Source organism: Zalophus californianus, chromosome 1, assembly GCF_009762305.2.
Source record: "Zalophus californianus isolate mZalCal1 chromosome 1, mZalCal1.pri.v2, whole genome shotgun sequence".
Lineage (NCBI taxonomy): Eukaryota > Metazoa > Chordata > Mammalia > Carnivora > Otariidae > Zalophus > Zalophus californianus.
The window spans coordinates 103,169,862-103,186,954 of record NC_045595.1 but is presented as its reverse complement, the minus strand read 5'-3'; the positions used below and the strand labels follow the sequence as shown (position 1 = coordinate 103,186,954).

At 36.6% G+C, this 17,093-nt stretch overlaps 1 long non-coding RNA gene across 2 annotated transcripts in view; it reads right to left on the bottom strand.

The window, feature by feature from the left end:
* Positions 1 to 477: 477 nt before the first annotated feature.
* Positions 478 to 17,093, bottom strand: part of LOC113918216 — a 39,533-nt gene continuing 22,917 nt past the window's right edge. Inside the window, exons 2-6 of one of the 2 annotated variants that reach the window (XR_003518480.2) lie at positions 15,794 to 15,904; positions 13,515 to 13,689; positions 11,347 to 11,586; positions 6,320 to 6,389; positions 478 to 1,150 (exon numbers count right to left, since the gene is read on the bottom strand). This is a non-coding gene — a long non-coding RNA (uncharacterized LOC113918216). The remainder of the gene's footprint in view (positions 1,151 to 6,319; positions 6,390 to 11,346; positions 11,587 to 13,514; positions 13,690 to 15,793; positions 15,905 to 17,093) is intronic. The other variant, XR_003518481.2, reaches the window with a different exon arrangement.

Here is a 17,093-nt window from a genome sequence, read left to right as displayed (position 1 = left end):
TCAAGATTGGGAGTGACTCCAGCATGTTTGCAAGCTGCATGAAATTGCATAGTAAAGAATTTCCTAAATATTCAATAAAACGGATTGAAACAATATTTATATATTGTCACTGCTTCCTCACTCCTGACATGCTCTTCAGCTACCTCTGATCTGACTTCCGGCATCCTTCCTGTCCTTACCTCCTCCTTTCTTACTGTAACACCTAACAGCCATCATGCTAAACCCTTTCTCAGTGAATGGGCTTCTAACCTATAAATTCTCAGCACCTTATTTAAATACAAATTTCATGTGTCATTTCCTATTTTGCATGGATTTTGTAGCTATCCCTTCTGAACTGAAAGCTGCCTTAAGGCAGAAAAACGTACTCTTCCATGGTTTTAACCTCTTTGGAGATTCAAGAGACTATGCATTGTTCAAAAAAGTCCTTTATTAAGTCCTTTATATATTTTTGTTGATTGAATTAAATTAATGCTAACCATACGGGGGAAAAAAAAGACGTGTTTAATACAGTTTAGCTATTTCCCTAATAACAAAGACGTGGACTCTTTAAAATGATACAAAATCTTCTAGGTCTGATATTGTTTTATTATTTGGGGGATGATATCATTCACTACACATTAATACAGTCACATATTTGGGGACTATTGCTGCTACATGAAATTACCACTAACTATGGTGGTTTAAATCAACACAAATTTCTTATCATATACTTCTATAGATCAGAAGCCAAAATCAGTCTCACTGGGCTAAAATTTAGGGTGTTTGCAGGGCTGCATTCCTTCTGGACACTCGGGAACAATCAATTCCTTGCCATTTCCAGTTTCTAGAGGCTGTCCACATTCCTTGGATCTTTGTCCTACATCACATCACCCTTTTTACCTCTGTTTCCATCATTGCATGGCCTTGTCTCTGACTCCAACCCTCCTGGCTCGTTCTTATAACAACTCTTGTGGTTACATTGGGCCACCAGAATGCTCCATTTTGAGAACCTTAACTTAATCACATCTGCAAAGTTCCTTTTGCCATACAAGACAGGTTCCAGGATTAGGACGTGGACATTTTTGAAGGGCCATTATTCATCCTGCCACAGTCTTCAGTTTTGTTTTGTTTTTGTCTTTGTTAGATCGTGGGTCTTCCTATCAAGAATTATCTGTAAAAATCATAAAATAATTTAATAAATTTACTAAAACCTGCATTGCCAAATAAGAATAATACCAACTTTATCAATGAAATAAAGTTAGGCAAATCAGCATTAATTTATTATAATACAGGTTACAAAAATGGAAGTGACAACCATTTGAGTGATATGTGAAATTTAAACATTGTTGATTCCTGGGATTGTTTAACAAAGTGTACACGATTTTTGTTTGTCCTCACATACCTCACATTTGTTTTATGTGCTTACCTATCTTTTCTTTTTGTACATTATTATTTCATAATTTTAAATATGCTTGTCCATACTCTGCAAGGATGAGATTTAAGAAATCTTAGGCTGTTAGACTGGAAAGGGAATAAGGGTTACAATCTTCTCTCTATGACCTTTTGTAATTTATAAGTCCAAATGGACTGAACAACACTGAATAATTAATTCATGCTGTGTTTAAGCCCCTATGCTTGCATGTTTTACACCCTAATTATTATGAATTCCTTCCTTGTGCAAATCTTTGATTCCCCAACCTAAATCAGGTTAATACAGACTCATATGCTCCAATTATGGTGATATCTTTCTCTTAACCTTGGCAGAAGGAGCATTATAGTAGGTCAAAAAGTATCTTTGAGTTTCATTGAGAAATTAACCCATAAGGGAATTGTGTTCATGGTTGTAGTGTTAATTAGTTTCACCATGAACATATTTTGTGGCTTATTTAACATTCAGATGCTCTCTGCATTTAAATAAAAATATATGCCCTAATATGCTAAAACCAGTCAAATGTGATTTTTATTTAATGATTTTTTTCCTGTGAATCAAGTAATTAGCACATTGAACATTTTGACTAATTAAGAAAATATAACTGTCACCACACCCCAGTGAGGCGTGCTGGTGGTGTCTCCCCAGTTATAAAGGTAGAGAACCTGAGGAGTAACAAGCGGTTTTTCACTGGATACTGAAAAGAGAAGGAAGTCAAGAAACTCCTAGAATTGAAACCTGAGATAAATAACCTTTGAAAAGATTCTGTCCCAAATCCATGGGCTACAATGAAAAGGAAAGAGCAGATGGTTTGAAGAAAGACAGACCAAGGCCACTAGTCTGGTAAATACATGCTCTGCACACATTGCACACTCCTGTGTCAATATAATTACCAAGATGGTTGTGTCCTCTAGAAAGTTAAATGTTAGGTATGTGATCATCACACCACCCACTAGCCTGATCTCCCTTTAGAGGAAAATTAGATATGCCTTATAATTGTATCATGAAAACACAAATTTTCTACATGTTTGGAGTAGGTATGTACAGACTCTTTTCCACCTCCACAGAAGGAAGAAAATGAATCTTCAGATAAGTATCAAAACCTTTACTGAAGGTTTTAAAACTCTCTTTTCAGAGCTTTGTATGAACGGCTCATAATTTAAAAGAATGTCTTCTTGAAAGTTTAGAACAATTTCTATTCTTGAATCTGGTACACAAAAATGAGATTTGAATAAAAAAATGTACCACTCAGCTTCTAGTAAAGTCTCATGGAATTTGGGCATGAGGAATAGTACATCCTATATTGTTTTACTCTGTGTTTCTCCTTAAAAGGAAACACTGTTGAAATTATCCATTTTCAATAGGTTTAGATGACTAGTTTTAAGTTATACTGTCACTAGCTCTGGATATAGCATTCAAATTACTCCATTTTATTTTTAATGATAACTAAAAAATCTTTCTTTTATTATTCCACTAAGATATCAATGAGATAGAAAACTTCTGTAGTATTTGATTATAATGATTTTAGTGAGTGACAGTAGTTATTGAACAAAATTATGCATCATATTCTAAATTAAAGCCAGTAATGAACTTTTGGATAAAGTATTGGACTAAGATTTTACTTCCATAGTGCTGCCAATTCAAAGGTTTTCATCAACATGTGCTAATTAAAAAATGCTTTAAAAAAATTTCTTGGACACCTAAATATAGACAGAAAATATTTTAGTGTATTTAAGCTACTATGATATTAGCACCTTTCAAGTGCAGAATCATATAAAACAAAAACAAAGCTAAACCAAATTTTAAAATATAAAATTATAAATAAAGAAGGAAATAATCACCTTGAATCATGACACTCATATTAATGACAATATTTTGACAGACTTCTTCAATACATTTTATACTAGGTAATCTGGATATTTATGAACAAATTCACAAAAATAACTGCATATTTATGATATATGGTATATATATATATGTGTTATTTCCAGTTTCTAGGATATAGACAATGCTCTGTTGAATATCCTTGTGAACGTAAGGGTTGATGCTCATGTGATTAACTCTGGGGTGCATTTCCAGAAGTAAGATTTCTGAGTCAAAGCAAATGCACAATTTACCTCGTGATACACATTAACACACTGCCTTCCACAGATTATACAAATTAACAAATCCATCAGCAGGTATGAGAATGCCTATTACTCTCATTTAGGTTTTAAGAAACATTTTGCTCTTTTTCTATATAAGAGAAAGTAAATGACATTTCAATGTTGTTTGTATTTTCACGTATTTTGCTACTAGTAAGCTTGAAAATCTTTCCATATGCTTTTATTTTTCTTTTTCTTTATGTACATTGATTATATTTAAGCCTTGACAATTGTTCTATTTGTTCTTAGAAAGGGCTTCATGTTTTTTTGTTATACTTATGAAATTTTGCCTGTATTATTTAAAAATAATTTTCCTATTTTTCTGTTTGTCAACTACCTTTAAATATTAAATCTTTGTTTTTATTCAGATGTTTTGAATTTTATGTGGTCACACTTGACAGCTCTTTATATTTCCTGATTTGAGGAACGTGATTAGAAATGGAATTTGTATTCCAAAGGTATCAGAATACTCAACCATGCTTTCTTTTTCTACTTGAAATTATCTCTTTTACTATAAAGATTTGATACAGCCATCATAAATTTTGGTGAAAGGAGCTGAGTAAAGTGTTTTCTTTGCTTTCTTCCAAAATTCAGCCAACTGTTTCAGTAGCATAATAAATATTCCACGTTCACAGGGAAATAAATTGTTTTACATTTGGAAACACTGAAAAAGACCATTCAGTGAAAATGGTTGATTAATTCTTGAACTTTTTGCCTTCAGGTAGCACAGATGTGATACCTAATCTTATCAGCAAGAAAATGTTAATGGTCAGTTGCTCATATTGAAAGATAGGACGTAGAGTTTGAGGTGAAATTCCCTCTTTCTCAAACTAAGAATTTTTTAAAAAGCCAGAGCCAATATTACATCCAATGCCAGATGCTCTCTGTAACAACAACTTTTTCATGAGAATCCTTGATTCCATGTTTAGTTTCCCATAGTTTCCATTAATCGATTAACCAGGAATGTCAAACTATGCAGCTATTTCCTTCTTGTTTCTGTTAAAGTTCTTTGCAACGAAGGACCTCAATGTTTTCTGTTTCTTTCTTCCTCTTGTCCCCCTCCTACGCGTGGATTCCTATTATCCTGAGTTTGCCCATCAATAGCCTAATGTGCCATCATATGTAAAGCAGGAAAACAAACAGTAAAATACTTGAAAGCTTGGGTGTCCCCTTTTTTTGTTGGCTCTACTTCTTTTCCATTGACTGTTAAAAAATAGAGCATGTTCCTTGGCCGGCTGGCCAACTGTTCTACTAAAGATCATATATATCCCAAATATTTCATTTTCTTTCAGAAGGCACTCAGTATCAAATGAAGCCCCAAAAGAATGATATGACCTAACAACTTTGGACAAAAATATCACAGAATTTAAACTAACCTGCCTCTAAAACATTGCTGAAGGATTGTTTGGTTGTCAATTTTCCATTTTAGCTGAGATTTGGAAAGATTTGAAGTGATTTTTTTTTTTTACAAGCTGAATTAGTTAAGATTTAAAACAGATAATAACGAGAACATGACACACTTAGGAAGGAGGTACACTTAAAAATTCTTATGATGAACAATGAATCATGGAACACTACATCAAGAACTAATGATGTAATGTATGGTGATTAACATAACAATAAAAAATAAAAAAATTCTTGTGATGATTCTAAAACAGCTGATGCCAAACTATTTGGGAAATTATAGCGATAGAGATGTCTGAATAGTGGTAACAGCTGAACATGCTGTAATATAGCACTCTTTGCTAAAAACAAAGAGAAATTATTAATGAAAAGTTAATCTTATTATTCTTCCTTTATTTTGTGTAAGAAATTGTTATTTGTCAACCAACATACAAAATGTGTTGTATTAGTCAACGGAGATAAAAAGCTGATTGGAAAATGGACTCTGACCCCAAGACCCCTCCCTTCTAATGCTTAAGATAATCAAGAGATAAAATACAAACCTCAGTGATAAACTCCCGTTAAGAGATTGTTTAAAAAAATCATGTTAATGAGAATCTATAGAAACAGGATCCACAAGGAGAAGGCAAACTGGACTTAACTAGTTTAGCTGAGTACAGCCAAACAATGTATAGGAAAGGGGAAAATGATAATATACAGCTTACTGAAACTCAGCAGTATGCCTTCAAATTTCAACCACCTTAAATTATTTTCTAGATCTTTTTTATATGAATTTTTGATTATGCTTCTTTCTGCCAAACAATTTGCTTCTGTATTCTTACCAGGTAACCATCTGATCAAGATTTCATGACCATAATACAAAATTTCTGTTGCATCAAAAGTTAGAAAACTGTGACTATAAGGATTCTTCATGATGATAGAGGTCAGAGGACTTTGCATTTGGTGATTATTTTAAACTATTATCAGGGTGTTTCATAAATCTAGTAGCATATTCATTTGTGATTAGTATTTCTAAAAGTATGTGGTTATTTTGATCTATCAGAGAAAAAGGAAAGACGATCTTGTGTTTTATGTGTAATAAGAGCCCTGGTAGTGAAAAACTCCATCTGAAAAATGGTAAAGTAGCATTCTCATGGCTCCTTGATTGCTTATTGCTTATTGATCACGTGATATTGAAGTGAATGTCATTACATCGAAGAGCTCTTGTAGCTAAGAACCAGCAAATACAAAACCAGTCTGTCAATCTTGCCATTGGTTAACACATAACTATAAGTTGAATATTTTTAAAATCTGTGGCATTTCCTTGCTTCTGCCACTCAGTGCTAAGAGATTAAATATCCAAATAAAACAAAAATAGACTGACCAACTTTCATAGTCTTCTATTTCTCCAAACTTGAATTTCACATCCCTGAGCTTAAATCACAAGTGTAGCACTGAAAGAAATAATAGAGAGAAATTAATTAAATGACTGTATTTCAATCACAAGATTTTTTTTTTCTGACCTTATGAACTAAAAGAGTGCGGATCGAGCAGTTTATAACTGACAGCCATGCCATGAAATTGCAATGCAGCCTTGATAATTATCCTCTTCATTATTTTTTAATATATATCAAGATAAATATAGCATTTCTTTTCACTTTTAATGGCGTGCAGTATAATAGGAAGATGAGAAGAGGCGTGTTTGTCTTACAGTGTTATAGTTAAATGCAGTGACAAAGGAAAGGGTATGACATTAATGATGCACAAGCATCAATGCTGTAATCGACATTGGTTGTATAATCATTCTGTACAAACTAAACAAATCTACAGAGTTAAAATAAAACAAGATGCATTTTCTTCACAAAGCTGCAACGGCTGACAACTATCATTAAGAACAAAAATACAATGTAATTAGGGGTGCACAAAATGGCTTGCTTCTTGTCACAGCTATATCAATTGTCAAATAGTTGGGGTTCAGGCAAATGCAAAATGTAATTAATATATTATTGTTTGAAAATAGACTTAGCAATTACAGAGTCGTTGGAGTTTGGTATTAGTCCAGCTCCTTAATGTATTAGCTTCATTAGATTTCCAATTCCCCTAAGTTGATTTAAGTTAAATTTAACATATGGTATGAATTTCCTCTTACTATTAATTTCCTCTTACTATTAAGTTTCCTCTTACCATTAAAGGATGAATTTCTCACTGCCTTTTGTTTCTCTTAAAGAGTAAATACTGAAAATTTGGGGACAAGATTACCAAAGGCCTATCTGAAATCTCAACATAGCTCCTGCTTGAATTCTCCTCACTTGTCTTTTACCTCAAGGCAAACTGTGGGAGCTAAAATAGCCACAGGATGTGTGATTGACGCCATTTCTTTTGAACTTGAATCAGATTTAATGATTCAGAGGCTGACTGGATTGAATGTAAATGTTGAGTTATAACTCATTTCCCAATGACAAGATAGCAGTTTTTCATCCATATCACAAGTTTGTGTTTGGTAATTTTCTAGATGCCTGGGACATAATAAATGAAAAGGACAAATGTCTTTTCTGCACATGACTCAATTGTTTGGGAAAAGGCAAAAATTCAAGGAAGCCTTCTGTACTGTTCCTCTGACAGGAGATTTTTGAACCCCGTGGGGTGAGAAAAGCAGGTGGAGAACTTCCTCCTCATCTGCTTTGTATGTACACATTTGGAAGCAAAGCCTCTTTTCTAACTTCACTTAATCATTACAGGGTAAGGGGTCTACTGTGTAAGACCAGATGAATAGAGAACTTCAAAGATTAACAGCAATGTCCCCTTCTGAGAAAGCAGCAAGGTGCACTCTGAGAAAACAGCCCAAATTTGGAGGGCTGATGTCAACAGAGAGCCCATAGGTAACACTTCTCTGGTGGGGCTTTCGACCTTTTCGGGTCCACCACTGGGGGAGGGGAGCCACGTGCTACCAGTCACACGGGTGAGAAATTCAGGGAGCACTCAACAAATCCTGAAGGAGCTTTTTCCAGATAGAGTGAGTAGAATGTATCAGGGAATAAAGTACAATGCTTTGTCCCTGGAGCAGAAGCTAGACCAAAAAGAAAACCGTAGGAGATAAACGATTGGTGGTACCACAATCTGGATTTTATCAAATCCAGAGCAGGAACTGCAGATGTGAAGTCTCACTGTTGGGCTGAGTTTCCTCCCCCATTCCATTGCAGATCACTGACCTGGTGATGGATGCTCAAGTTTGCCAACCCTGGCAGTTATGATAGAAGAGCTATCTAACAACATTTATTTTTTCATTAAAGAGTTACAAGGGAAATCCATTCAAGTGGAGTTTTGTTAACTATCCAGCATGGGTAGAATGTTCTTTATTCAAGGACATACAAAAAGAAACAAATGTATGCATGGAAATGATTATGTAACATAAAATTAAAAGACTATCATTTTAGAAGCCAAATGGGAATGTTTATTAAGAAAATATTATGGGCAACAGAAATAGTTTTAGAAAGGTATGTTGCTTTCTTAATCAAAATATGCCTTTTGAGTGGGGAGGACAAGAGATGAAAGGCGTTTTTAATATAGCCAATTGATATGAAAAGACTTCTGGCTGTGGTAAAGAAAGAATGAAAGGTGAGTAATACTGTATTATCACAATATGAGATTTCTATTCAAAGCTGGAAAAAGCAGAACTGGTATTTCACAAAACTAAATCTTGATTTGGTAGGTAAATTTAAGAACTCTTCTAGAACGCAAAGGAAGAAGGAGAAAAGACACATTGACAGGAATACAATGGTTTAAAATAGAGTTTGAACATCAAGATACAGATAGTTGGAATTCCTAATAAATAAATACATCTGGACTAATAAAGCAGAAACAGAAATTCAGTTCTAAATTAAAGAGATTTTTCATGAAATTAAAACAAACAACTCTGGATGTATAGATTAATAGTCTTACTGACTACCAGACAGAGTTAATGAAAGGAGTCTAGAAACATGCTGGTTGGGCGCCTGGGTGGCTCAGTTGGTTAAGCGACTGCCTGCGGCTCAGGTCATGATCCTGGAGTTCCCGGATCGAGTCCCGCATCGGGATCCCTACTCGGCAGGGAGTCTGCTTCTCCCTCTGACCCTACCCCCTCTCATGTGCTCTCTCTCATTCTCTCTCTCTTTCAAATAAAAATAAAATCTTTAAAAAAAAAAAAAAGAAACATGCTGGTCAAACTGTTAGATTTTATCAATAAATAGACTTGCATAACAAACAAGGTAAAATACAAAGGAATAAAAAAGCATCTTGTCTTTAAAATGACCTACTGTTCCCCCTTGATTATTTCTCCCTACCCCTCTTCCTTCTCTGGCTTTGCCTCTTCCTGGTCTCTGTTTTCCTCAGCTACCCGGCAGTTTGTGGACGATCAAGAATGACCCCACACCACAGTCCCTCTGTCCAGAACAGTCTTCTCCCAAATAGCATATGATAAATTTCTCACTGCCGTCAAGAATTGGCTCAAGTCTCACCCTACCCGAGGGGCCACCCTGATACCATATTTCATACTGCAACTCTCCTGTCCCTGACCTCCAACCAACTCCATACCCTGTTCTTCTTACTCTTCCCCCTTTTTTTTAAACCATGGCACTTGCCACCTTTAATGTAATATATAATGTATGTATTTATTGTGTCTTTTGTTTACTGTTCATCAAAACTAGAATGTAGACTCTACAAGGGCTCAGAACATGACTGTCCTCTTCACTGATATCAGTCCTTAGAATGTTGCCTGCCACATAGTAGGTACTCAAAAGTATTTGTGTGTGACACAAATGAATGAATAACATAACATATAACATAACCAACATAACATAACATACAATAATTATACTGTATAAAAGGACTAAATGGGAGAGAATTTTCCCTGAGGCAGCACATCTGTCCTGTTCTTCCCCTTCTGTCCCTTGGAGCCTACAAGGGCAGATCCTCACACCTGATTGCTACTTCTCCTTTGGGGAATGTGGGTGCAACCCAGGGTTCCCCCCACCCACTCACCTTCTCCCCCCCGGGATCTTAGCCCCTGTTCTTTGGCTTAACTTTTTCCTGCAGAAAAACAAACCTTCAATCATCTCTACCTGAGCAGCCATGTTCCTTGTGCTCTCCTCTGTCACACCTCCGTCCTGCCCTCCAGCTTGTATTTAAATCCCTGGGCTACTACTTCAAGTGACCTCACTCCCATGTTCTCCTTGGTGTTACATTAGGCATTTTGCAAGGAAAAGCCACCTGGGGAAGGATAGACAAAGAAAAATAAATAAATTTTCACTGGCCTCAGGTGACCTGAAGGTTTCTGCAAGGAAAAAAAAAAAAATAGAGGTGATCAGGAAGTCCTTTTCTATGATAAAGAATGAGAGAACAAGACACGCAGAGGGCTGGAGGAAGGCATTGGGAATTGTGCATGCAGGGGCTTGGAGGCACCAGGGGCTGGCTCTGCTTGAGGAGCAGAGAGGAGGCGGCTGTGACTGGGATGCAGTGAAGGCAGAAAAAGATTTTTCCATGATGAAGTGAGAGAAGACTGGGTAGGGCCTGGGTGAATAAGAGCATCAGACCAAAAGAGATCCCTTGGGCAGAGTCTGGAAAAAAAAAGATCCCAAGACAGATATTGGGGTATTCCAGATCTTAGAGTGAGAGGGAGACAAACAGGCAAAAATCACTGATAAGGACCACCTGGTTTCGGAGGAAGAAACCCAAGACCGTATGGGAACAAACAGCAACAGAGGAGATGATTCAGGAGGGAGTGACCAACTCTGCTAAAGGCTGCTGGGACAACAACAGTAGAATAAGAAAGGTTTCCTTGCATAGGACGGCATAATAATAATGACAGCACGAATGTATAGAATGATCTCCACGATTCCAGTGCAATTTTAATGCTTGTATGTATCTTAATTCCATTCATCTAAACCTCCCAACAAGCCTAGGAAACAGATATACTCTTATTATCCCTATTTTAAAGATGCAAAAATTGAGGCAAAGAGAAGTAGCTTATTCAAGGTGACACAGCTAGTTAGTGGAAGGGCCAGCATTCGAACCCAGGCAGTCCGCCTTCACATTTTATGTTCTTACTCTTTTACTATGAACATACCTGCTGGCTTTTTAAAACTCCAATGCTTAGCAAAAGTCTTCAAAGAGCTACACTGAAATGTGAGTAATTATTATCTGGCACACTTCCATTTTAAGTGTTTCTTATTCATATCTGGTTTATTTGAATTACCTATTTTTGTATGGAAAATTCAAAACATTTTTTTAAAGAAAGCATGCTAATTAATTTTAAGAAGGCTGATATAAAATTTGACATGATAAAGGCAGCATACCCAGCTGCATTACTTATCTACTGTTAAATAAAAAATTATCTCTAACTTGGAGGCTTCAGGGGACAACTGTTTATCATCTTACTGTTTCTGCAGGTCAGGCTATCACAAGCAGCTTATTCGGGTGGCTCTGGCTCAGAATTTGCCATGAAGTCGCAGTCAGGAGGGCATCTGGGGTCGCGCTCATCCGATGGTCTGACTGAGAGCCACCGTATCCATTTCCAGACAGCTCACTCACATGGCTGTTGGCAGGTGGCCTCAGTGCCTCACCACATGGGCTCCACAGAGGGCTGCTTCAGTATCCTCCTACTATGGCCACTGGCTTCTTCCAAAGCAAATGATCCAAAAAATTAGAGCAAGGGGGAGATTGCAATGCCTTTTATGACCTGGTGTCAGAAGTTATAAATGGTTACCTCCCCCCACATTTTATTCTTTGGAAGAGAGTAATCCAGTCTAGCCCACTGAGAAATTAGACCCCATCCTAAAAGGGAAGAGTATCAAAGAATTGATGGTTATTTACAAGCCACCATAATACCAAAACAAGAACAAGAATAAGAACAAGAAGGTGGGGAGAAGGAGGAAAGGAGGCAAAGGAAAAGAAGAAAGGAACAAAGAGGGAAGGGGAGAAAGGAAGGAAGGAAAAAGAAAAAGAAACAGAGACCCTGTGATTTTTCTGTTCAGAATTTGAGACTGCTATATTTCATTCATTCGCCATTGTATAATTTTATAAGTTCAAATCTTCAAAATGAATTCATTGAGAAAAGTATATGTGTGTTTTAACCATTTTTATTACTAGCACTTTAAGTGACTATTTCAACTTTAATAAAATGATTAAAGTGGCTACTTTAGACCAATATTCTGTTCCTGTGAAAAGTCTTTCCCATGCATCACTGGATAACACAGAGATCTGAGTGCAATCCATTTCCCTGTACGCTAAATACCTATGGCTACTGGGTAACCCTTCGCATTTCTCTTAGCCACAATTTTCTTTTCTGTAATGTCTTTGGACTAAATAGATTTTGAGTTTCTATTCGGTTCTGAGATTTTTGATTCTGTACTAAATTTCAAGCCAGATTAGCCAGCTTTCAGTAGTGATGAATGCGATTTTAACACTACTCTTATGCAAGCGAAAATGACATTTTATTTCAACTAAAATGCAAATAAATAGAATCTCAAGAATTCTGCTGCGGACTTTATAATGCCTTACTGATATGATCATAACGTGTGACCGCATGTACAGGGCTTCAGGCCCCAAAAGGGGAAAATAAGAGACAATACTGTCTCAAGAAGACACAATTTGCTGGTAACCCAGGAAATACTTTCATAGCACCTGCACAAAAGTTTTACAGAAAAGCCATATGTTGTGGCAGAATAATGGATGATTGTAATAGGTTATTTTAAATTTGCAGTCTGATTGAGTCTTCATTTTAAAACATTTTTCTTTACCCTGCGTCTTTAGTGGTTGACATTAATTTGATTGACTTGATTAATTTGATTTACCGCTGGTTTGCTTGATCTATACAAATGCTTCCACTATTTCAATTTGTCGCTGACATATGTAAACTGTTAAAGCATCAGGTTCTGTCACTTTGTATTATTTTGCTGTCTTACAGGAATGGCCTCTTTCCCTTTTCCTCTGACACAATCTGTTGCTAGAGGTCATTTCAATCTGTTCCGTTTCTGAACAAAGTCTCTAAGATTGGTTTTTTGAGATTTTGAATTTCTATGTTTGCTCCCCACATGAGTGACATCAAGCATTTTCCCATGTATGCTATGTCATATCTTATAGACAAAGAAGAAAGAAGAGAAAGGAGGGGGGAGAGAGAGAGAGAGAATGAGAGAGGAAGACCTTCCCTTGAGCACTGTCGTTCTGAGTTGAAATTGTGCCAATTTATTAACAGTCAGAAACAAACTTCTTAATTAAGCCACCAATAATGTCACTAATAATCTTCGCTTCAAAGTAAGCGAAGTTTACTTTCTCCACAAGTTTTGCATTTTCTTTAGTGAGGCATTGCGGCCATGCTGCTTCTATGAGCTTACAAAGCCAAAGTTCACCAAATATACTTTACAGTTTTGTGCTACAGAATCAACTATTAGCAACTATTTTATAGAAAATGTCATCCCTACAGTGACTCCTTTTTTCTGTAGTTATAAGGTTTCAGTTAAGTATAAGCCAACGTTCCTGACATTTGCAATCATTATTCTTCCCCCTGATCTTGTTTGGAGTGACACATTGCTTTGGTTTGTCATCACCTTTTCTTAGCGGAATCGTACTTCCCAATCCCTCTTTACGCTGACACTGATTCGAGGCGGACTGAAGTGGCGCGCGGGTTTTCACTTAAAGCATTGATCTAATTATGTTTCTGGCGCTGTCTCCTCACGCCTGGCCTCGCGCAGGACATCTCTCCAAGCTCTTCCCAAGAGAGACCTTTAGAAACATAGAATGGGAAAGAAATCTAAAGTCTGTTGATTAAATGATAGACCAAAGTTCCACCATTCTGTCTTCAATGCCTACTTTGGTGCAATCTAATATATACATATTTTTATCACCAGGCTCTAACGCTGACTTGCCATCTCTTACTCTAATCTTGTGTTAGAAATTCAGTACAAGACATGAAATGTGTGTCTTTTCGCACCAACCCCAGCCTGGTTGTTGGCTCTGCCAGCCCTTATTGAACGACAGTTTTATCCTTACTCAGAACACAACTCTGGACTCAATATCTGATTAGTTTCTCTTTATATTTTCAGCTGTTAACTTTGAGTCGGGACAGCTTGCACGATTCTCAGAAGATCATTACTATAGCTCCATTAACAAATGGAGTATTTGGGGCATGTTGTAGTTTCTTTCAGGCCAAGAGAGATACAAATTTTGAGCTATGGATCTGGAGAAGCAGAAAAGCTGAGGTATCCATCCATGTTTGGAGTATGACCAAGGACAGGAGAGATGTTCTTCGAGCAAACAGGCTACCCAGAACATGTCCGTGGTTTCTCAGTGAACCTGAACACTGATGCAACTGTCACTGTCTTCATACTGGCAAAGAGGGGGCACAGGGATTATGCAAAAAGCCGTTTTTTTCTTCATGTGTTTTTTGGTTTCCCTGAAGACGTCCCTTGGGAAACTTGGATATAACAAGGCAGCCCATATTCAAATGGAGGACACAGAAGTTTGGTGTTGTTTATTGGCCACAGTGTGAGCCATGGATAATTTATTTATTCTGCTTTTCGTTGTGTTTTGTGAAATGATTCAGACTTAGTATCTGAATTGATAATTGCCTGGGTGTTAATGATGTTGCACAGGAAAGGTTATGCTGCTACCCAAGCTAAAGAGCTATTTTAAGTTTGGGCCCCAATTAAGAAAGGCTCTTCTTGTTAATGTGGCTGATAACCTCCCTCACATTGTCAAAGGGCATTAATATTCACTGAATATGTTTTGTGTGTGTTCATACAGTAAATGTGTATCTACAGAGAGAGAGAGAATATAAGAATGGTATATTATAGTTCATTCTTTTTGCAGAAAGGACTTGTTTTTTCTTGACCAATTCTTTTGTCCTCCTGAGGTTTGAGTAAAGATAACCATTCAAGTATATTAGATATGCATACCTAGACCTGCTGAGTCACCAAAAGTCATCAAACTTTTCAAATTATCTTCTCTTGTCTCAAATTTTCTACACCATTTCTCCTGTCATGCAACAAATATGTCTCATATGCTTGAGAAAATAGAAGCAATGAAAGATGAACTTGCTGGTCTTCCTACTAAAGGAATTCCAGCTGACATATTAGCATCTGAGCCTTCCCTTGAACGTCCCTCCTATCACTCTGGATGGGCAGTATTTGTCTGCTCAGATCAAAACCCAAGTTCTCCACATAGTTTCTAGACCATTGGTCTTGCCCACTCGGGGACTTTGTTCTGACTATTCCCACTTCTTTCCACATCATCGTTGTCTCCCTTCACAGATCATTCTATCAGTATACAAGATGTTCTAGTATTTCCTTTAAAACAAAAAACAAAAACCTTATCTGACCTCATATCACCCTGCAGTTACTATCTGATTTCTCTGTCCATTTTATAGCAAAATGTATTGAAAAAACTGTCCATAGCTGATGTCTCCACCTCTTCGCTTTAACGTCTCCCCTCTGTCCACTCTGATAAGATCTTCTAACAGCTTCCTGTTGCCAATTTCAATAGTTCCCTTTCTCTTATCTTTCTGGAATTCTCAGGACTATACAACACAATTGATACCGCTCCCCTTTTTTCTCTTGGCTTTTGGAACACTAGCGTAAGGCCTTTTCACTAGCTGTTTCCTGTTTCTGTAATGATTTCACCCAGATTTTCTCACCCTTGGTTCCTTGTCATTTAGATATCAGCTTGAATGTCACTTTTCAGAGGTCTTTCTTAGCTACCCATTCCATGCTGCAATCACGTCATATTTTAACACTCATCATCATCAATAATTTTCTTGTTTACTCAGTTATTGGATTGCTACCTTTCTTCCCTCATTAGGATGTATGGTCCATGAAATCAAGGAACTCACCTTTCTTATTCAATACTTTCTTCTCAAATCCCAGAATAGCGCCTGGCATAGACTGAGTGCTCAGTCAATATTTGTTGAATTAGTGAAGGATATAAGTCAAAATCCTTGCACCTGGGAAAGCCAAAGCAAAGTAAATGGAAATGTTGACTTTTATATGGATATATCATACAGTAAACTTATACTTTGTTTTAAATGTGCAAACTCTGAAAACCCACCACATCCAGATAATAAAAACAATTATGCCCAAAGACTTCCATTTAGAGTTAGAAAATAGTAGATAAGAATTTCTATTGGATAATGAAGAAATGTGGTCCTTTTTCTAAAGGTCATCTCCTAAGGTCAGTATTGTGTCTAAGAGACACTAAATTTTTAAAGTATATTTAAATCTCTATTAGTTTCCTTTTGTGGCTGTAACAAATTATCACAAACTTCATGGATTAAAACAACACTAATGTATTGTTTTATAGTTCTGGAGGTCAGAAACCCCACCTGGTCTCACTGAAGTCATCAAATCATAATTTGCAGGCCTGTGCTTTTTCCTAAAGGCTGTAGGGGAGAATCTCTTCCTTGCTTCTTCCAGTTTCTCAAGATCACCCATATTCTTTGGCTTCTGGCTTTCTTCTTCCATCATCAAAGCCAGCAACATTGAGCCAAGTCTATTCATAGTTCCCTATTACCAGTTCTCTCTCTCTTCTACTTCCCTATTCCACCTATAAGGAGCTTGTAATTATATCAAGCCATTTTTCAAGGTCAGCTGATTATAGAAACTTAATTCCATTTGCAATATCAATTCCCTTTTGCCATATAATCTAACATACTACAGGTTCTGGGGGTTAGGGCATGGATATCTTTGGAGGGATATTATTATGCATCTGGCATTCTACCCTCTAACTTCAAGGATTAGTGTGGATAAGGCTTTGGGTATGTATAATCCATCTTGAGAAACAGTGCTTCTCTATCTGTGAACATGTGAAACTCAAGGAACAAGTTCTCTGCTCCCAAAATATAATGATGGGACAGGCATAGGATACCAATTATCAACATTCTGAATAAAGGGGGAGAAAATGGAAGGAAAAAAAGTCATCAGTTCCAAACAATTTCAAAATTCAGCTCATCAAACTTCATTTATATTATGGAAAATTATTTATTGTTATATATATTATTATGTTATATAATGATGTGATGATAGTATATTCTATGTATGTGTGTATAAATGACTGGATATATACACACACATATATATGCATTTATGTGTACATACGTATATAAGTATACACACACACACAATTGAACTTGAAGT